Consider the following 22,933-nt stretch of genomic DNA (forward strand, 5'->3'; position numbering starts at 1 on the left):
AGAGATTGACACACTTAACTATGCACCCGTAAGGGTAGGTTTTGTATATACGAAAAAACTACTGATTTAAAAAAAATATAGTTTTATGTGGCCGCCTGTAAAGTTAACCGTGACAATCATTATTATTTGTATGTTTTCTTTTGAAACATTATGTACCTACTCACATGAACGGTTTAATACTAGGTTCATAGAAGCGATTCTGAGCGCTTCTGAGGTGATATTTCATAAACATGTATTATTCTTGCAAAAATGCGTTTTTTTTACAATTAATTGCTCACTCTTATTGAGAACCCTTACTGAATACAAGGGTTGGTATGCAATATAAATCACCAACTTTCAGAATCACAAATTCAGATCATGAATTCGTGGACTTCCATCCCACCTGACTTACTCTCGTTATAAATCAGTTGATTTATTTGACATGGCTGCATCCAGAATTAGCATTAAACAGCGTATCGTTTAACCATGTACATTTTAATTCCTAATTAAAATTAACCCATATAAATTTATGACACTGTTGGGATTTGAACCCGTGATCTCTTCAGCACAGATCCAAAGATTGTCTGCAAAATAGTGGCGGCATGTTTTCAGTGAAATTTCTCGTACAACTTTATTATGTATTCATTACTTCTGGCGACGCTCTGGTCTGCTCTATATACGTACCAGACTTCTTTACTCGTACTACAGACGAGAGTATGTTTTAACATCGGCAGACGCCAGAATTGAGTATTATCGAGTATCAATTATTGTATAACTTCGCATTAGCAGAGAGGTGGCTATGTATTTGGCGAATCCAACGAACAGAAACGGCCCAAGCGCAAAAAAACACAACCGGCGTCTCATTCCTTTCCGTTTGCGTGGGTGAAAGTCACGACTACTTGGCAGGTACGCCGGATCACTTGGCCAACAAATTACAAGCGAAAAAACGCCTTATACCGAATAGCTATAAATATAATTTTTCTACAGCAACATATTTTTATTTACGTAGTTTTGGATGCTGCGATTCGTAGTAGATGACGCGCCTCTATGCACGGCTAGACAGTATTTACATCGTTTGTACAGTGTAAGATTAACTTCAAACGGCCGTTACGTCTATGGTATTTCTATTTGTAAAACGGGGGTTAGAGGTTAAACCGAATAGTTGTCTGTCTCGAGGTCACTGCAGCTGTGGGCAGACTGGGTAGGGCCGTCATTATGCGGGAAGACCGATTTCAATAAGAATATTATTGTTTATTGAAAAAACATTGAAGGAAATATACAAATTCACAGCGGGCAAATAAAAACTTACCAATAACGTTTTTTTAGGTTGGATTAAAAAACACGTAGTAAGTGCAATTTAATATGGATAAATAAAATAAAAAAACGGTGTACGATTTTGTTAAAACATTCCAATTTTTTTAATATTATCAAATCTTTGTATTTAGATAATCTTTTCTGAATGATTTATACCGATTTGAATGAAAACTGGTGTAGCCAAAATTACGCAAGACCTGTCAACCTGTCCTGGGTCGCAGACATGCTAGTGAAACTGATCTCTTCAAGAAAAAATTTCGATATTTGGAAATTTTATCGATAGAACTTACTACGGGCGTGTTCGTAAAAAAAATATTTTCAAAAGATCTTACGTAAATTGGCAATATCAGAATCGGTGTATTATACTTCTAGAGATTTTCTATTCAGTACAACAAAACGTACAGTTTTATTAAAATACAATACTATTAAATACTTTCGAAATATAATACTATCGAGAGCCAATACTAACCAAACGCAATACTATTGAAATGCAATACTATTGAAATTCAATACTACTGAAATTCAATACTATTGTATTGAAATGATAGGATTGTATAGCAATATTATTGAAATACAATACTATTGAAATACAATACTATTGAAATACAATACTATTGAAATACAATACTATTGAAATACAATAGTATTGAAATACAAAACTTTTGAAATACAAAACTATTTAAATACAATACTTTTGAAATACAAAACTATTGAAATACAATACTATTGAAATACAAAACTTTTGAAATACAAAACTATTGAAATACAATACTATTGAAATACAAAACTTTTGAAATACAATACCATTGAAATACAATACTATTCAAATAGAATATTATTGAACGCTGAAAATATGCCAAGTTTTTGTTTCCACAAAAATCGCGAAAACAAAAGGAAACACTGCCTCTAGCTCTATAAATGTGAGTGTTGTTGTTATTGAAATATGTAAATGACGCGATTGCGCATTCGATAAGGTACAAATTTTTTTTTTAAAGAGAACACGTTTGAATTTATTGGTGCACACCGATAGAATCGAAAGTAACAAAAAAGTTTTTCGAACAAGTTTGGAAGTCGTAGATTTTTACAACACCAATTAATTATAAAAAAATATTAAAATGATTTATTTTCAGGGTGTTATGCCGTGTTGCGCTACTTCTTTCTTTAGCCAACGTTTCGGACATCATTACAGTGTCAGATGTGACCTGATGATGTACACTGTAATGCTGCTGAAACGTTGACTAAAGAAGGCCGTATTTTGGCCTCGAATCCAAATTTAAGTTTTCTATGAAAAAATTCTCAAGAATTCCTCGGGAGTCCCCTACTTCTTCTACCATTCAAACCATTTTTTAAACACCCCTTGCACTAATGAGAACAAACTTTGAAATTTTCAGCGATATCGGTCGACTACTTTTTGAGTTTTGCGTGCACAAACATACAGGCAGGCTGAATTTTTATATATAAAGTTAAAAATAACAAGCAGAATCTGGCAAACAAAATAATGCGCTTGATGGTTGATGCGTAGTTTTGGTAAGAGTCAGGGTCACCAGGAAAACAATTACCAATCATTCATCCATTCGTCATTCTGGTTTCCCGAATAATTTAGGTAAAACAGCGCAATGTAAGAAGAGCCAAGCGCATTCTTTAGTTTACCAAGCTGTACAAACCTTCATTAACTCTCCCGCAGCCAAATGGGGGAGAAGGTAGTACCCAAAATTACTATCCTCCTTATATTAGCTTAAATATAGGGTTTTCCAATAAGATGTGTTATTTTGAATTGCCCGCTATTTCGGTAGGTGTTACTTTGAAGCTGTAATTTTTTGACATTTGACAAGTAGAAACTACGCCATTAATAAAAATGGAACGATACACGCTTCAACAACGCATTGAAATTATTAAAATTCACTTGAGTGAATCAAATGCAAATCATATTGAGTGATGAGGCCCATTTCCACCTCAGTGGCTTCGTCAACAAGCAAAATTGTCGCATCTGGGGCTCGGAAAACCCAAGAGTTATTGTTGAAAAGCCTCTCTATTCTCAACGTGTGACTGTTTGGTGCGGTTTATGGTCCGGCGGAGTCATTGGACCTTACTTTTTCGAAAATGATGCTGGAACAACAGTTACGGTGAATGGATCGCTATCGAGAGATGAATAATGATTTTTTATGGCCGAAATTGGATGGTATTGATCTGGACAACGTTTACTTTCAACAAGACGGCGCTACGTGCCACAAAAGCACCGAAACCATTGATATTTTACGATTAAATATCAAAATAACACCTCTTATTGGAAAATCCTGTACTTGACATATAATTTAAGTATTTTACGAATTCCTGCGCAAATACATAGGTTACTATTAATAATTAACTGAAAAATTGGTATTTCTTTAGTTTAAAAGCCTATTAGATAGAAAAATGCATGGGGTCATCGGAAGACCCGCTTGGTTTGGCATCTTGGCCTATCAAGAGTTAATATATGATTATTTTAACTACTTACAATAACATTCTTTTTTGCCAAAAAACATATCTCAACATCGGTAGTTTAATACAACAATTTCCATAAAATATCGCGTAAACTCCACTCCGAAATTACAAGACGAATGTGTTTGTATAAATAAGAGATGTCGGTGACGCCATATAATGGATAACAGGTCATAACATAACAGACGAGGTGCATTTCCAATGACATCACAATTTATTGATATCGACAACACAATCCGTTGAGCGCCACATTCCAGTGTGACCTTTCAACAACAAAATATAAAACAGTCACAAGTCACACCATCAAATATTTTAGTGTACCGGCAATAGCTTCAGGCGTACTACATTAATTTAGTAAGGACGTTTACTTTTGAAAAGAAAACAAAAAAATAAAAATACGTAGACAATGTATATTTTTTGTGCGGTAGACCATGAATCTTTGCAGCTTAAGCCTTGTTCGCTTTTGGGAACAACTCATATAATCTCATATAAATGGTTGTAACTCCCTAACGTCATGATCTAAACGATGCGGTTGAAAAGAAGAAAAAAACACTACGCTTCATATTTAAATCTAGAAGGTTAACCACGGAAAAATTAAAATTAATTAAATTAAAATGTAAACCAAACGTTCAGAACGCACTTAGAAAAAAAATGTATGAAACTTCGTGAATTTTTTATGAATTGTTTTAAATGTTTACAGGGTGTCCGGGGTTCAAGTGCGCTAATCATGTAGAATCACCCCCCGAAGTTAGTGTACTTTACCCCTGGACACCCTGCATAATGCACGTTTTTATACATTTTCTCGCTGTCAGTAATTTTAGTTACAAAAAACGTAAGATGTGTTTTTATGTCAGTTTGAAAACGTGTTTTATCAAATAACACATCTGCCCTGATGATGGACACTGCAATGCTGTCCGAAACGTTGGCTAAAGAAGGAGTTAGCGCAAAACGGCATAACACCCCAAAAACAAATAACAAAAATACTTTTGGCCGTGAAAATCTTAAATCATATTTGTGTTTTATTAACTTTCAAAATCAGTTTTTATTTTTCGGATACGTTCAAAAATATTTAATTTATTTGGATTTTATTGCAAAGTGGAAATACTTCAACCTTCTGTCAAAATATGGCAGAGGTATGAGAAGTTAAAGTTAAAAATAAACTACATAGAAAGAAGGTAGCGCAAAGAAAATGAAGTTTTCTTTGTCCGCAAATCTGTACAGTAATATGGCGAAATGAGGTGACAAGAGTTGTCACTGTCAGCCATTCTTTGTGTTCTCCGCTGTTATCTGCAGGTCACAGGTCAGCTGTAGTCATCGGACCGTCCCATTCTTCATACAAATCTGCTACACACAGTGACATTATTACTGGGACAGTTCTGTATGAACCTCCTCCTAGCAGAGTACAAATTGCCTAATCTTTGTATCACGTGTTACAAATGATAGCGAATATTCTTGTCAATTTAGTTGGATGTTTCGAGTTGTGTATCATTAGTAGAAATTAATAATAAATGTTACCCAGTTTATTCTCTGTATTTAACAATCATATCCAAGACTTGGAATATTAGGATTTAGAGGTCTCTCTACCTATTTTAGGTGTAAGAAATTATAGACCCATGTGATACTAAACAGAAGAAATAAATATTTTACTATAATAACTACAGACCACTGGTTCCAATAATTGTTCTGCCAAATTACAATTAGAACTAGAGAACGTAAATTAGATTTAGAGTCGCAACTGCTCCCAACCGTCTGGAGCCAGTGACAGTGGCATGTTGTAAGGCTGACGGTAGTGGGGAGGGGTAGCTGGCTATTCAGATCTGATCTGACAAACATATTATTTAGTAATTTGTAAAACAGCACATTAATAAAATAAAATTTACTTGCGCACGCCAGGATTTACACCCGAGACCTCCGGCTTGCTAGCCGAGAGCCTTACCCCTCGGCCACGGAGGTCGTCAAATATTTTCAATACGGCTTTACACATTGTTAATTCGATGCCTGTATTATAAGATTTTCCTTATTTTCAGGGAAGAAGATTCCCAAAGAGAAAAAAAACAGCTGTAAACATAAAATCATATTATAATGTAATTAAAAAGTAGGGAAAAAAACAAAACAAACATTAGACCATCATGTTAACATAGCTCCGTATAATTTAGAGGTCATGTAGTAGAAACTACTCATATTTACTGACGATGAGAAAAAAACACAATAAAAAGGTCCTTAAGTCTAGCCAGACAAAAAATGCGAGTACGCAAATTTCTCGTCAAGGACAAAAGGGTTAATTGTTGAGATTTCCTTTGTGTCATGACTTTGTAAGTCAAGTCAGTCATCTGCCAAATACTTATAATATATCCGTATGTATGTATTTTAAATTGTATTAATATATGTATTAAATGGATTTTAAACACTATTTGCCAAAAACCTGAGCAGAGCCTTAATTATAATTATTTTTTATTTTTTATGTGAAACCGTACAACAGTCCCGACTGCTGCCAACCATCTAGCCAGTGAGAATATGGCTTCCCCGATTGTGGTACGTTGTGAGGCTGAAGGTAGTGGAGAGGGGAAAGAGATGGGTAAACAGGTAGGTGGGGAAGTACATGGCTATTTAGATCTGGTCACCAAACACGTCCAAAGCCGTTTCAAGCAACGTTTGAATTCTGAATGGTGCTATATTATACTAAAAAAATCATAAATCAAAACAATTCATAGGGGCAATTCCGGTTCTAAATAAGGGTAAGGAATTAACCTTTAAATTAACGAGTTTTTCTTTAACTGCGATTCCACTTATCTCGGATCTTATCGAAAAAGTCGTTAATTTTGGTTATGGTTATTATGGTTAAAGACAATTCTTTATCCTTAAGTAGAACCGGAAACCCATCAGAGTTCTATTTCTATTTCAGAACTACTCTTTCATCATCAGGACAAAAGTTGAAGTCATCGACACGGCACTGGTCATATCGGATGAACAATTATATACTGCGATTAAATATATGCAAGAAGACTTTATATCTCTGATTAAATGACGTAGGATTAATTATAAATACAAAAAAACCAAACTGATGCACATAAGATCTCCACATGCAAAAGTTTCCATCATGCCTGAAATAATTTCTCATAACTTTACCTGCATCCATCAAAATATTGTGCAGCCCTGCTCATGCGAAACGATTGAGCTAGTAAACGAATACGTTTATTTGGGCGTGACTGTTGATTGCTACTTTAAATGGGACATACAAATACACAAAATTTGTAAACGGCTGCGGGCGATAGTGGGTAGAATATACAAATTGAAGTGTTTCATTCCTGTGAATACCTTAAGAATTATTTACATGTCACTCGCGGAATCAACTTTAAGATATGGAATAACCACTCGGGGACATTCTTGCAAAACAAATTAAAATTACGCACAATCAATACAAAATTCTATCGTTAAATTACTAGTTAATTTTTTTCGCAGAGACGAAACATTTCACTTTTGTATCAAAATTTAACAGTTTTGCCGGTGCAGGCCTTATTGTGGTATAAAATATTGATTCAGCACATATCTGACTCTGAGTATAAGAGGAAAGTTGAACATGGGCAAAATACTAGGTTCACAAAGAATGAAGGCATGCTTGTACCTAAACATAATAATAAATACGGAGAGCGAACCCTTGAGTATAATGTGCCTAAAATATATAATATGCTACATGGTAATATTAAGAAATGCGAATTTTTAAATAGAGTCAGATATTTGCTGAAAACATGGCTACTAGGTAGAAATAATTTGTATTAGGCGATTTAATGTATAAGTTTATTGTTATTGTATAAATTAAGGTCTAAGTTGTAATCTGTAAAAAGTTGTAGTAAAAATCCAGTTTGACAAACTACTTAACTGTAGTTTAACGGGATATATATGAAAAAAAAAAAAAAAAAAAAAATATATATATTCTCATTATAGTTCTGCTAAAAAACAGCAGTTATAAATGAAACGTTGCTTGAAATGGCTTTAGTCATGTTTAGTGACTTGTTCTAAATATACAGATACTGGCTTATCCGTTATTCCACTCACTTCTATTCCCTATGCCCTTCAGCCCCCCATAAATAAAAATAAAAAAACAATTGGGGATGACTTATTTACATTAAAAAAAAATACAGAAACAAAAATAAAGAAGTAGGTTAGCGGGAATCATATTATTAAATAATTATAATTAATAGGAAAGTCAAACTTATAAAGAACTGTATCCATAAATCAACAAAAAATACAATGACCTGATTAAATTATTGAGAACTCGTAAGCAAAAAGGTTGCAATAATTATTTTGTCTGCAAGTTAACGAATGAAAAAAAAAACATTTTAATAATTAGTCGTATTTCTGAAAGTTATCAGTCAAATAATGTCAATAGTCAAAGTATGTTTAATATGTTTATAGGCAGTGATAATTTGAACACGTCTAGACACAACAATTTAACTGTTTGCGGTTTGCAATTTGCGCAAAACGTCGAGTCATTGCATTAGTGATTAATGCAGCCAAGTGCATTTACGTCAGCAGAGAAACTGCAGCGACGAATTAATATTTAATAAAAGGCAAACAGTGCCATTTTCATTTTTCCTTAATAAAAATTCTATTAAAAAATATATTCACATTGGTTCTCAGATGTCGTCAGGATCAAAAGTTTAGGCAGACGTAAACGTTTTCATGTATTGCTTTTACACAAAAGAATGCACGCATCGATTTACAAACTTTATACTATCGACTTGGGAGTGGTCAAATTCGATTCACCACGATTGAAAAAATAGTAAACAATGCCTCGCTCGACATACTTTCCAAAAACTTCCCGTCCTACCACGACATATATTAATTTATACTAACAAGAAGAATGTATTTGCGCCCTTGAGGTGATTTCTCACGAAAATTAGCCAAATATTATGACCATAAATGCAGGAATTTTGTTATTTGTCGACCCTATTTTGCCTGTAAGCACTATTAATTTATACTTCGTACCAAATTAGTCCAATATACAGTATATTTTCTTATACAAATTTTCTTAAAGAAAAAAAAAATTGTTAGACCCAAGCGGTGACTTTTAATTAACAAAATTTCCTATATTTCTAAAAAATTCTTGAACATAAATTTAAATTACAACATTTTACATCTACGACATAACAGAATTTATGAAAACATTCTGTTTACAATAATATTATTATGATAATTTTGTAAAAGGTACATTTCAATGCCCTTGGTGAAAAAATCGGTCGTCATTTTCATGATGTTCATCAAATTTAATCAACAACAAAGTTATAGTTTATAAATAGATTTAATAAGATTATTTTGAAGTATAATAAGAATATGTATCTGTGTATTATATTTGGTATTTCAAAATGGGTGTTTTTGTTGCAGATCTGACAAAAAAATACAGTAAATGTTTAATGTCTTTTTTAAACACTTTTGTCATTTCGAGAAAAATAAGAATCCCTTTACTCTAAGCTATTTCTTGTACAAAACATATTACCCTTATTACAATTTTTACATGCACATAAAAAATATATAAACACATAATTTATAATACATACTATTATGTTCACATTGCTAAGATGTATTTTAAATAAATACTATTATGTTCAGATTGTTTTGATTCTTATAACCGTACACGTGCTGTATTGCCTTTGCAAGGTTTAATTACTCGCGAGACAAAGCGTAGGACCTTAGTAATTAATTTTCGGCGCTATGACGCATTTAAAAATGTATCTGTTTGTTCCAGTCTAACACGCATTCCTTTAGAGATAAAAACAACTAACCTTATAAACACGTGTAGGCACTGTTCACGTTTAACCCAATAAATAAGGAAGCTACTGGCCCAATCAGTCAGTTGTACGTGAAGTCTGTGTTCCATGTGCAAAATCTTACCCACAAGAAGAAGCTGGTAATTTACAGTCGATGTCACTGACATGTGCAGTACCTTTTTTCAGTATTTTACTTAATTCATATACCATGCATATGATTGCAGCACAAGAACACGCACGAGACGAGGAAAAAAAATCAAATAAGACTACCCTTCAGAAAATCCAACTACGTCAAAAGTCGTTGATGTACAAAGCAATTTGGTGAAATACCAGAGGAGATTCAATTAGAAATATAAACAAATTCAAATAAATATATATGTAAATATAGATAAGGTGTACGAATAAGAATTTTATTAGGAAATAGATATCTATGTATCTACTTTAAACATATAAATTAAATTTTTGCAAGGTCAGTTCTCCAAGAAATTACTCTATTCCGATTCGCTAGAAGTACTATATCGGGTTATAAGTTATAAATTGTTTCTGTAACATAGCATTATCTTGTATAAATAAAATTATAGTCTGCAATTATACAAAAAAAACAGAGCTCGCAATATACTTAAATAATTCATGGCCGGATTAACTATTAATTTATTATTTTGTAGTAAGAAAATAATAATAAATTATTAATCACGGTTCTTTTACAAATAAGTAATATAATTAAATTTTATATGTCTTTAACAGAATCATTTCTTCGGAGTTAAGTGACTCAAAAATAAAATAAAATGTTTTCTAGACAGTTTTACTATTGTTTTGTAATAAGGAAATATAAATATCTACTATGTTTAAATAGTCTCAAAGGTTTGGAGTTCATTAACTCGATGAATACTGCACAACAGTTCAAACTGCCCCCTGCTAACTGGAGCCAGACTACGGCATCCCCTATTTGGAATATTACGAGGCTGTGGAGTATATGGAAGGGAAAGAGATGGGGAAGGTAAAGAGATTTATTAAAAATCTGAACCAATTATTCGTTGTCCTGATCATATTGTCGCATTCCGTCATGATATCTATCAGAAAAATAACACGTGTTCTCGATATATTCTATTTGTTATTTGTTATTGTAATGAGAAATTAATAAGAATTGTATCGTTTTATTCCCTTTTATTTCCTCCCAAGGTTTTTTAGGATATGACAATAAATTATTTTTTAAATGTCTGTAATAAAGCTTAATCAGAAAGAAATTTGCAATTAAATCATGTTAAGCATTCTTAATAATAATTCACTGACCCTGTACCTTCGCTTACATGTTTACCTAATTGTTTTGTCTCAAGAACACATACTTCACTGTAAGATGAGACGACGTTTTGGCGAGCAGTACTCCATTGTGATGTCCGCACATCGGCATCATCTGCGTATCTCACTGTAATTGAGATGGTCGCTTCAATGTACAATGAGAGAGGCAGTAACACGCGCTTAAGAGCCCACTTCTTCTCGTTAGTCTTATCTGCGAGAGGGGTGACTGACCAGTGAGTTGACTAACCTTTATGTAAACACGAGGACTAGAACTAATTAAACTCTAATATATACTAGTCCCAGCGAGATTTCGTACGTGACATCATCGTTCTAGTATCTTCTGTCTTTTTCGTTTTCAAACAAGATGCGTGAGAAGAAAGAAGACGTCGATGATGTCCGTACAAGCTCTCGTTTAGTTTGTTTGTTTTTGGTACATCATTATCAGATACCTGAAAATTCACATTAGCGATAACGGGATTTTTACGCAAAAGGAGTTTTTATTTTTATTTTCATAAAACTAACGCCATATTGTCAATTTTCGGCTTAGTAACGCGAATTTTCGTATTTTTCACGCGATTTTCAAGCGATATTTAAAAAAAGTAGGTACCTTATAAGTTCAATAACTTTCTAAATATTTATATACTTGGTTTGACAAGTTTGACTAGCAAATTTTCCATCAATCATTTTTCGAAGCTGAAAGAATAAAAATAAATAAAAAAGGGCTCCGCCACTTTTCTGAGGGCAACAGACCAAAACATTGGGATAAAGCTCACTTTTGTTACTTAGTAACATAACTTTTCCCAAAAGTAAAGAGAATTTCTTAAAAAAATAACGAAATTTTTGTTGTTCATAATATTGAGTCTTAATTTTTGAACTTCCGCTTTTGGGTTTATCAGGACAAATTATCAGTTATTATGATTGAAAAATATTATGGAAAAGCAGTGTTTCCCAATCTAATCTGTTTCCCAACAAAATTCCAAGTCCGTTCCCACCACCTCCAAGGAAGAAAGTGATTTAAGGAGCAACGGAAAAAGCGGCGAAAATTTTCTTCATTTAGAGGCAAAACTTTTTAAAATGGACAGAAGTTGCATGTTTACAAGTAAAAGCTCATGGCACATTGATTAATTACGAATAATATAATATTTATATCTGGTTTATAAGTTATTGTTGACAACAATACATTTTTATTAATATTTTCGTTTATTTGGAGGATATTGGCAGATCGTATATATTTTTGTAACTTACCTACCTATATTTGCCTTTGCAGTTAATGCTATACCTGCATTAACTGTAAAGCGCACCTGAGGTGATATGTCACAAAAACGGCGCTATACAGATCATCCAATAAATAATAATAATAATAATAATTTTGTTAACTCCTACTTCCACTGTAATTGTTTGAGAAACACTGTCCTAAAGGAAAAAAAAAACACTCAAACATTTTTTTAAATCCTCAGAAATAAGTTACACAATATACTAACATTAACAAACAAAATAAACACTTTACAAACGGTTTATTTTGCGACTTCTCTATTTGTCTCCAGTTTAAAAAATAGGCATTGTTTGTAAGAGATTCTCAACAACCTACCACTGTAAACAAAACAAATATTTTGATAAATACAAAGAGACAATACAAAAACATGTTATGAAAGAAATCAGTTAGGAGTAGGAAGCGTTCAGCCCGATTGACAACCGAATAATTACATAGAATGTCTGTTTATCTCGTCTATTGTTATGAATATTAATAATTCAGTCGAGTAGAGATAAGATTCACGGGCCAATGTGCCAGCCGACAGCTGTCAGCACGCGCTGGGCTCGTGGAAGTAGCGGATTTGGCACAAATCGGTTTGTTTTTATTTCACGCGATACCAGAGATTATTCAGAGATAACACGCGGGGAGTATTTATTATTATTTTGCACTTTGATACAGAATATACTCAAAATAGGCGGTTGGGAAAATTGTTCAAAAGAGAAAGAAAAAGATATAAATATTTTAAGTTCTCTTTTAATATTTAAGTAGTTACATACAACTTAAAAAAATAAAAGTAGGTAAGTACTTAAAAGTAAAAAAAAAATAATACTGGTTATGAACTCAATTTTAACACGAGGATTGATTTTTATATTAAGTTGGGTAGTTTTTAAAATTTGTTAAACAAAATCTTTTTGTAATTAGCTTGATTGTGTGAACCTATATTAAACATAATATTTACATAACATAATAACACAGCGCCCTTGAGGTGTTTTTGCACAAAAACGGCGCTATACAAGTCATCCAAGTATTATTAATATATTACATTATTAAATTATTATAAGAAATAATTAGTCGCCTGAAATATCAATACTAATTGAAAATATCTCCCGAGTAAAAATAAATGCCGCCGACGGGAAATGAACCCACACCGCATTTTTCATTTTGTTAAAACGGGAAGACTTCCTGATTGGTGAATAGATTGTGTATGAAAGGAATAAATAAATAAATATTTTTTAACTTATATTACTGTATTCTGTATGCAATTCGATTTATAACACCATTTTGAATTTGGATAATCTTGGTTCTGTAGAATTTTGATGATTGCATTGTATAATTTAAAAAAATACTGTTTTTATAAAATAAACTATTCAGATATTCTAGGTCCTTTGAGAAGCCCATTTCGTTAGCAGGGACTACCGAAAATGTATTCACTCGTTTACATAAAAAATTGATAGAATACGTATTAATTCAATTCTCTTTCAACTTGCATATGTGCATTGTAATGTAGGTATACGTGGAGAAAGTATAATGCAGAATGTTCCGTGCTATATAAATTGCCTATATTCAGGCGCCGACATGAAGTCAGGCAAAACGGGTTCCATATTAACAATTCTGCCACAATTTGCTAATTCCAAATGTTGTATATGAACAGAAACAAGCGACGCAACTATGTTTCGAGAATTACTGACAAATCTACTAAGAGAATTATACTTAGTATACGATAACGAGTGGGTACGTTTGTGATTAAAGCAATAATAGGAATCAATAACAATTATACAAGAGTCCCAACTGCTCTTAACCGTTTGGAGCCAGTGAGACTATGGCATCCCCAATTGGGGTATATTGTGAGCAGTGGCGGCTCGTGACTTTTGGGTGTACTAGAGTGCTTATATTACAAAAATGGCATTATTTTATGTTGTTGTAGCTGAAAACGATTTTTATTTTTTTTGGAAGATTTTCAGGAAATTTCAGTTTGATTTCATGAAAATTTTCATACAAAAACCGAATTTTCTAAATAAAATTATAAATCGTTTTCAGCTACAACAACATCAATAATGCCATTTTTTTATATTAGCACACTAGTACACCCAAAAGTCAGGAGCCGCCACTGATGTGAAGCTGAAGGTGGTGAGGAGGTGAAGTAGATGGGGAATAGGAAGGTTGGGAAGTACCTGACTATTCAGATGTGGTACCAAACACGGCTAAATCCATTTCAAGCAACGTTTCAATTCTGTATGTTGGTCGATAACCAAGGCGATACTGAGTGTATCTTCCACTCTGAAATGTGCCGCGAACCTACTACATATTATTTATTAAATGGATAATTATTGTGAAATAACCCAAATTTATCAAATAAAATTCGCGCACATCGGGACTTGAGCCTGTGACCTACGGATTACTAGACGAGAGAATGTTGGGAGACCGTCAAATGCAAAGTCCAATTGGGTTATGTTGTGAAACAGAAATAATAGTCAAATGAGAATGTGAAGAGGAAAAGGATGGATGGATTGTTTTTCAGATCTAGTTAATAATGAGATAAGTTAAATCCATTTTAAACAATGTTTCCGATTATTTCTTTTAATGTGACGTCTACCTTCATTGACAAAAGTGATTCATTTTATGTACACAGTTTTCAATACAGCGGTGAATACGCATACGTGATTCAGTGATTATTTGCTATCTCAAAAGATTCCAACTTCTTAATATCTAGTTTTAAATGTATTTGAAAAAAAAAACTTAAAAAAAAACAAACGTATTTATTTACACTTTTTTAAAAAATCTCGTCAAGTCCAGAGTCAAGGATCTTTATGCTAAACTACAAAGGTCACCAAAATAAATGACTTTAATCTAAAAATAACCCAGACGAGGAAAAACGCCAACTTTTTCACCTGCACCTAAATTGGTCATTAAAAGTGCACTCAAATATCGGAACTAATCCAAGGCGTAGAGGTAGCCCAAATTGCATTACGAATGCACTTAGCCGCGGTGCAGTTGGATAGAGTGTTTTTATATGAAAATCGGCGCGTGCAAGCGAGTCCTTCACGGTCGGAATATTGCACTAGGTGCAGGCTACTGTTGCAATACATTTACAAACAGTAAAATTATAAGCGTGCATACATTATTCATAACTGTGCTACGTGCGGACAGAGAATATGCATGTTGTGTTATGTATTTGTAATGAATATTTTACATGTTTAATTATTTAGTACAACATGTAGGAACAAAGGAAACATATCCTTATTTTTTTTAAATATGTAGGCTATGAACAACACCCATTGCTAAAACTATAGTCTGAACGTTTGATTTAAAAGTGCTACTTGCTATCGCAGTTTATTGCACGCTCCCAGTCGCGGTTGGTTAAATCTGGATATTAATATTTTATGTGAATTATGAATAAGATTGAGAAAACCACGCATTATATGGTTTTGACAGTGAATAAACCAAGAAACATAATATTTTATCACGACTTTCAAGTGGATGTAAGAATTAGCCAATATTATTGTCAGGTCAAGAGGTAGAATAATAGAACAAGTAAGAAAAAATGTGTGACGCGTTTTATCATATTATTTGAAAACACTGAATGTCAAATAAAAAGTAAAGAAATGATTCCTGGTTGAATGCTGCAGGGATAATTGCATAGTCAAGAATAAGGCTATCATAATTGATCGGAATCAATGATACACTCTCTAAAGTGTACCAGTATTGGTATGCAGTTTAGCCAAACAATATGACTAACCAGATGCATTTCAAGGTTGTCGCTAGGTGCATTTGACAATGATCGCACACGGTCTCTAATACTCCGTTATACGGTGCAGTTTTCACAAAGGAGAGGCTTGAAGCTATAAGAGTAGGTGCATGTTGGAAAAGCATAGGAGAGAATGATAGGAAAACGTGGGGTATTTAATAATCTGTCTAAGAACTAACTTACTTTACTAACTAGCCATTTCTTCACAAGGATTGGCAGAGAAGATAGAACTCTCTCTTGGCACGCATCTATACTTCTAATTAATACAACTTACACGTTCAATTTCTTTTAGAAAATATTACAATATTACAATCATAATGCCTTTTTATAGCTAATAATATGTTCTCCTCGCACTCTTTTCTCCGTCCATTCGCTCTACATGTCCAAAGTACCTACAGTGAGAATGATTTAAAGTAATATCCCTATTATTAATTTCTATTACTAATTTATTAAGAATCTCTTCAAACTATTGGTAATCCCGGTTAAAAACGGGATTGCAGGCTTTACGAATGAATTAACAGGTTTTCTGATAAACTTTTAGTAAGTTACGAATATATTATTATGATGTCGAAACACGCGTTCATGAAAATTCAAATATTTTTGCATTTTGTGATGACATATTTGTAAGGCGAATCGTATTGGCCAGTTAGCATAACAGTCATTTTTCTCCGTGAACATGAATAATAGCGAATCATCATATCTCTAGGTTACAAAGAAAGGCGACATCATGCATTTGCTGACTATCTTCCTAGCGATTTCCTGGCCATTACCAAATCAACGCTTATTGACTCGTTTAGCAGCGATATATTTTCTATAACGCAAAAGTCGACAATTCAACATTCAAAACAAAGCGCGAACGCGATGGCGTGATCGCTAACAATTTTTCATACAAATTGAATGGTGACGTTTTAGCTCGACAAGTGTCCGCAAGTCAGGTGGCTAGGTCTGGCAAACCTAATGGTCGCATGCCACGCCACCGCTTTCATAGGGTATGCATGAACCAGCGGTGTGTGAACAGTATCGCATGAGGTACATGGTACAAGCGGTGTACACCCGAGAGAAGTAAGATCACTCGAGATAAGGAGCACGAAGGTGATAAGTGAGAATTAATACGGGAGTTCCGTTTTGAAAATGATATATTAAGAGGGCAGTCATTGTATAAATTTACATTAGTATGCTGTTTCCTGTTCTGTTATCTGTTCGTTTTTCTATCAAATGAGATTTCGCAGCAAAATGCGTTGTCAGGGCTTCACGCAGAGTTTTTAGAAATCTCATGTAGACATGTTTCCTTTTGTTTTGAAGGTGAAGTATTAAAAATTTCATTATATCCGGAATTTCTGTAAATGTGTATAAATATTATTTATAATATATCGCCTATTTTAGCCCTCTCACCCAAATGTGTAGACTGTACAATAAGATTGAGTGTGCTGAAGTAGATATTTTTGTCGATAATTTGTAAGGATTCAGAAAAAAAATTCTGCTATTGTTAAATAATATGTTGCATTGATTATATTATGTATTACTTGCGTCTATTAATTTTCTGTAATATTTTTATTATATATTTATTTTTAATTTTGAATTTTTATTTCTTTTATATTTTAATCTTTATTTAGGTATATGAGAATTAATGTGTCTTTGTATGTGTATTTGTATGTTAACTGAGTTATTATAACTGGATTGTTCTCACGTAAGTGAGATCGTCTGTAAAAACCCAGTATAAATAAATAAATAAATAATATAAATAGATATAATTTGCCATAACATATATTATTTGTTTATGTAGAAGTGTATAGTGATTATTTTACTCTGAGTAAGGTTGAAGATTTTACTCACCAAAGTGTACGAAACTTAGTTATGTATTGACCCTTTCAGCACCGCAATTTTGATTCCATATATAGACCATATCTTATGCTCATAACACATTAATGTGGTGGTTAGCAATGTGTAACAAAATTCGACGCATTAGGACATTAATATCCAAAATTTGTACAAAATATTATCGATGTAAATACCGAGAAAATGATAACAAAATTGGGTCAGTCAAAACATTGCGACCTTCGCAGACGAAAACGTAAGATAACATTTAATTTCTAACATAATTCTCATGTATTTTGTATTATATTGACATAATGGTGAAAGTAAAGACACTAAATGAAAAGGATAAATACATTATTATTATTTTTTTAATGATAAACTAATGTTTATAAGACATGGTTTTATGCATAGCACAAAGACTAATAAATTATTATAAGCAATAATTAGTCGTCTGTAATATTATAAAAAATGAAAATATCTCCCGCCGACGGGAATGGGAATTGAATCCACGCCTTCTGATGTCGGGTCAGACGCTCTGGGCCATTGAGCCACGTCGGCTTATTTCCAAAACGCCAAATAATTCAATATATACAAGTACTTCAATCAACAAATACTGCTTATTATAATTTAATTATGGATAAATACAGTCAATATCAGTGGCGTAGTATCTGAAAAAATCGCCCCATGCGCAAACCTTGAAGGGTTCAGAGGCGGTAATTTATACAGGGTGTATCGGCACGTACCCGACAAACTTTAACCAGCTATTCCTTAGCACATTTGGAGTAAAAAATGTTACGTGCACTTTGCTGTCCGGTAACATTTTTTTTTTATAAAAAAAATATTATTCATATTTTCACCACATGTCACCAATGTTTTATCTTTTGTCAAAGTTTGAAAACCCGTCTGGCAATATTTTGTTAGAGTTTCGTTGAATAATGTACGTACGTACCTACGTTGGCGCGCTTTTACAATCACAACGAAATGGCACGGCACCATTCGTCTCATTTTTAACTATTATTATTTAGTGTGTACGAAAGAGCGAGGACACTTTTTGACACACTTGCTAATAACAGCTGTTGAACACGAGAAACAATGCAAATGACAGTGACGGAGTGTGGATTTTTTTATTTATTTTTTGTTTTTAATGGAAAAAAAATGTTACCGGACAGCAAAGTGCCCATAACATTTTTTACTCCAAATGTGCTAAGGAATAGCTGGTTTAAATTTGTCGGGTACGTGCCGATACATCCTGTATGTACAAAAAAGATCGTCGGTACATTTAAATGTAGTATCAATAATACATTGAGTTTTCGACTGCGGAAAACTTTTCCCGATACCATTTTCATAAATTGTTGAAAAATATCATTTGATTAGGCCAATCAAGTATAAAATAATTTCATTTGGTACAAACGGCCGCTTTCTCCAATAAAAATGAGCGAAAGCTAATTTTAAAATTGGGGAAAAAGAAACAATTACAGCGTCATCAACGCGTCGGAGTGTAATTTTCACAAATCACATTCTAGGTCATATCTGTTTATCTCATTGGGTTCCAGTTGAAGCATTTCTCAACCAACCGATTTGGCGTGTTTCGTGGTCAAAGGGTTCACAATATAAAAAAAAATAGTATATACGGCGACAAGTTCCAGAGTGGAAGATACTCTCAGTATCGCTCTGGTCAAAAACCACTATTCAGAATTGAAAAGATCTAAATAGCCAGGAACTTCCACACCTTCCTCTTCCCATCTCCCTCCCTTCCCAATACCCTCAGCCTCACAATACACCTCAATAGTATCACTGGATCCAGACGGTTGGGGAGCAGTTAGCAGCAACAAGAAAATGCTGTCGAAAAGAGCAAACGAAAACTGTTATTGTGACCGTATTTCGAATATATAATGTACAATAAAATAGCACAAACCCATGAAAAACCACTGGATATTATAATTGTACGATTTGCGAAATTTTAAAACGACGGTCGGAAGTTTAGCTTTCCAATGAACAACAAACTTTCGAAAAATTACGACATCTGTAAAAATATTAATCAAAAGAAAACACTGAATCGTTCTCACAATCAGTTTCAACGTAAATCCCAGTTCTAGATGTCACTGAACCGTAGTTACAGAGAGACATACCATCCAAATTATAATTTTTAATTACGATACATTCTGATATGAAGGAATTTAGAGAACAACGGAAACTAATTTATTGACGAAGGTATGTACGTATCACAAAGAGTTATTTAAAACAATGCATTATTTCATTTAATTGTTTGAATATTTCTACTACAATGCACAATGTACATATCTGTAAACTATGTAACATTACAATATGGAGACATGTCGATACAGCTTCCAGGCAACATGACTCCATCTGGCTTCATTTGTGTAGAATAGAGACAGAGGACACGATCAGACAGCAGACACCAGACAGTAGACTAGAAACGTAGAGCGGGTCAGACGTCTACTGTTGTGAATAGAGTCTGTGTCTGTGCGCTGTCTAGCCACGGGCGAGATCCCTGCTGCAGCCGCTCTATGAATGTGTCATCTTCTTGGAAATCAGTGGAAAAACACGAGTGCGACTAAAAGAGGTTATAATTTAATATTGCGGCTGTCCCGTGGCGAATAGAAAAAATAATAACATAATGTAATTATTATTTGAGAAAAAAAATTTTTTGGTAAATAATTTAGTATAATTTGTTATACACACTATGAATAATTACCGATAGTAATACGTTTAAGTTTTAACATACAAGGGATAGTTTCACAGAATTTTAACAATTCAACTAACAATTTAATATTCAAGATCTGTCAAACAACCTATTCATAATGAAGTAATAAGAGAACTCGTATAAAACTTTCGCAGAATATGAATTTGATGAATTGTTCAAATTCTGCGAAACAACACATCCTTAATTAAAATTAATAGTGAAAGAAGAAAATATTTAAATTACCGGAAATAGAAAAGAATGCATTTCAACAGAATTAATTATTTTTAGTTTTTCGTTCCATTTTAATTAAATTACTGTCAAATGTAACATTGATAGCAGGTAATAATAGTTCTATGAACATTTAAGATCGCCGCTAGCTAAACGGAAAATTATCCGAATAATTTTGAATGAAATTGCTATGAAAATGCATTATTTTCCATTTCCGGCATTTTTAGTAATTTATTTAGTTGAAACGAAGTATTGTTGCATTATGTGTCTTGATACTAAATGTTTACCTAATTTTCTTAGAAAGTTTTAATGTAACTCCAATCTAGATGCAGTATTCAAAAATTAAATATTTCGATTCATAAAAAATATAGTTATGCAAACATTTTCATTTTTTTGATAATTTGGATCAAAGATTGAAATTTATCTAGACAAGTGAAAACCAAAAGGTTTACACTTCGTTTCAGTAAGTATGGATTAGTGTTTTATTATATTCTCATAAAATCCCTAGACACACATCGAATTCGAATGTAGGTAATTTTAAATGACAATTTTTCAAACAACCCACATCGACAATTATGATTTACAGATGCTAAAATTAATTAAAAAAATATTAATTAGCCATGACAGTATGAAATATTTCGACCTGTGTTTATTATGAAAAACGAGTGCAAGAGATAATCTATTTTTGGTAACACCTTTAAGATTAATAATACCGTGCAATCAAACCGATTGCAACTTTTAAGTAAACAAACGTTCTTGTAAATTTTATCTAAGAAAAATGAATACCTACATAATATTTTGCTTGAATAATCAATTTGGTCGCTAAATATGGATAACGTTGCACTATTTCAGGAAATTGTCAAAAAGTTTTAAACATTTTCTTAGCAAAACGAATAATCTATTTATCTTAAGCTGTCATTTTTTGTTTCATATTTTTGTATTTTTTCTTACTAGATGTATGAATAAAATCTTGTCTAAATAAACATTCAAAATCCAAAATATTTTTTTTCCTTGGTTCATCAGTTCTGTTGCTAAATTTGGATAGTGTTTAAGTATTCAAGGATATGTGTGTAATTATTGGCACATCGTATGAGTGGAGGGGTATGCATGAAATGACGAAAAAGGGTCCGGGATGGGACTCACCTTGCAGCAGCCGCAGGTGTCGGCCCCCTCAGGTGAGGGCACGCCGAGGGCTGGTGACCGGTCGCCGATTGTCAAATCTCATTAACCTAGCTGACCACTACACCACTGCTGATACCAACGAGCCCTTACAGCTGTCACAAAGATTTCAATGCGCCAATATGTTCAAAACCAGGAGTTTTCTCAGGGAAAATAAAAACAAAATGTATCACACTTATTGCCAATACGCCCCAAATCAGTATTGTTACAATGAGCGTTTTGAACTGACAAACCGAATAGCCCTTTTAAAGGTCCAATAATTGGCCTTCCACTACAATCGACTAACTATCTTTTCAACGTTCACTACTAACACTAAATTCACATAAATTTTAACACAAAATCTAGCCTAAGAAAACTCACTGTTTATGTTGCATGTTTATTATAGATAACTGTCACGAATGTTTTAAAAGTTCCACTTTTTCACTAATGTTTTCGACATTTTGAGAAGTTAAGAGACGCAGACTGGAGATCAGAGCAGCCTCGCCTTGACCGGTGATATTATTGTTGATCACTGGGTATTGTTTTAAGAAGTCGGTGGTGTCAAGGTGGACCGAGGGAAGATCGGCAGGTGGCGACTGGTGATTGTACGTGTACATTTCTCCATCGCGGCACTGAATTAACGTGTAAACTTGTACGTATATCTCCGGTAAATCAATTTACATGGAATTGTGTCATTTCAACACTCGCGTCACCAGACGGGTTCGAAGTGCGATAATCCTCGAGGACACATTAGAAGTATCTCTATTATTATGCACCGAAAAACCAGTTTGCACTCGAGAGCTGTCAAAAAATATTAGGAATGTTTGACTGTAGAACCGCGCGTTCGTCCGCTTCGAATACCGCCGGACGAATGACGGGTCGGCGGGGAACCGTCTGCGGCGGCCCTGGGGCGGGCGGGTGGCGGGCGGCGGGCGGCGGGCGCGGGCGGCTGGGGAGGGGGGTAGAGATGTCTGGAGGTGAGGGGAGGGGTGCCTGTTATCGCGGCGGCCAGACAGCCCCGCCCCCCTCTTACCTCCCTCCCGCCCGCCTCGCGCAGCGGTGTCTGCCCCCCGCACCTCCACCCCCGCCGCCCGCTGCCAATACTCGCTTCGGCCGGTCCGGCAACAGTTACTTCATTTTCACACTATCTATAAGAAAGTCGCGGCGAGGCAAGGTCAAATGTTTAGGCGAGCGAAGAG

At 33.9% G+C, this 22,933-nt stretch overlaps 1 protein-coding gene and 1 non-coding gene across 2 annotated transcripts in view; both read right to left on the reverse strand.

Annotated features, from left to right (window-relative positions):
- Positions 1 to 22,933, reverse strand: part of LOC149422204 (uncharacterized) — a 386,407-nt gene that overhangs the window by 124,941 nt on the left and 238,533 nt on the right. The window lies entirely within an intron of this gene.
- TRNAS-CGA (transfer RNA serine (anticodon CGA)) lies at positions 18,127 to 18,202 on the reverse strand. Its single transcript has one exon. It is a non-coding gene; the product is annotated as a tRNA-Ser (tRNA).

This window comes from Hesperophylax consimilis, chromosome 7, assembly GCF_061612785.1.
Source record: "Hesperophylax consimilis isolate HC1 chromosome 7, BYU_Hcon_1.0, whole genome shotgun sequence".
Taxonomy (NCBI): Eukaryota; Metazoa; Arthropoda; class Insecta; order Trichoptera; family Limnephilidae; genus Hesperophylax; species Hesperophylax consimilis.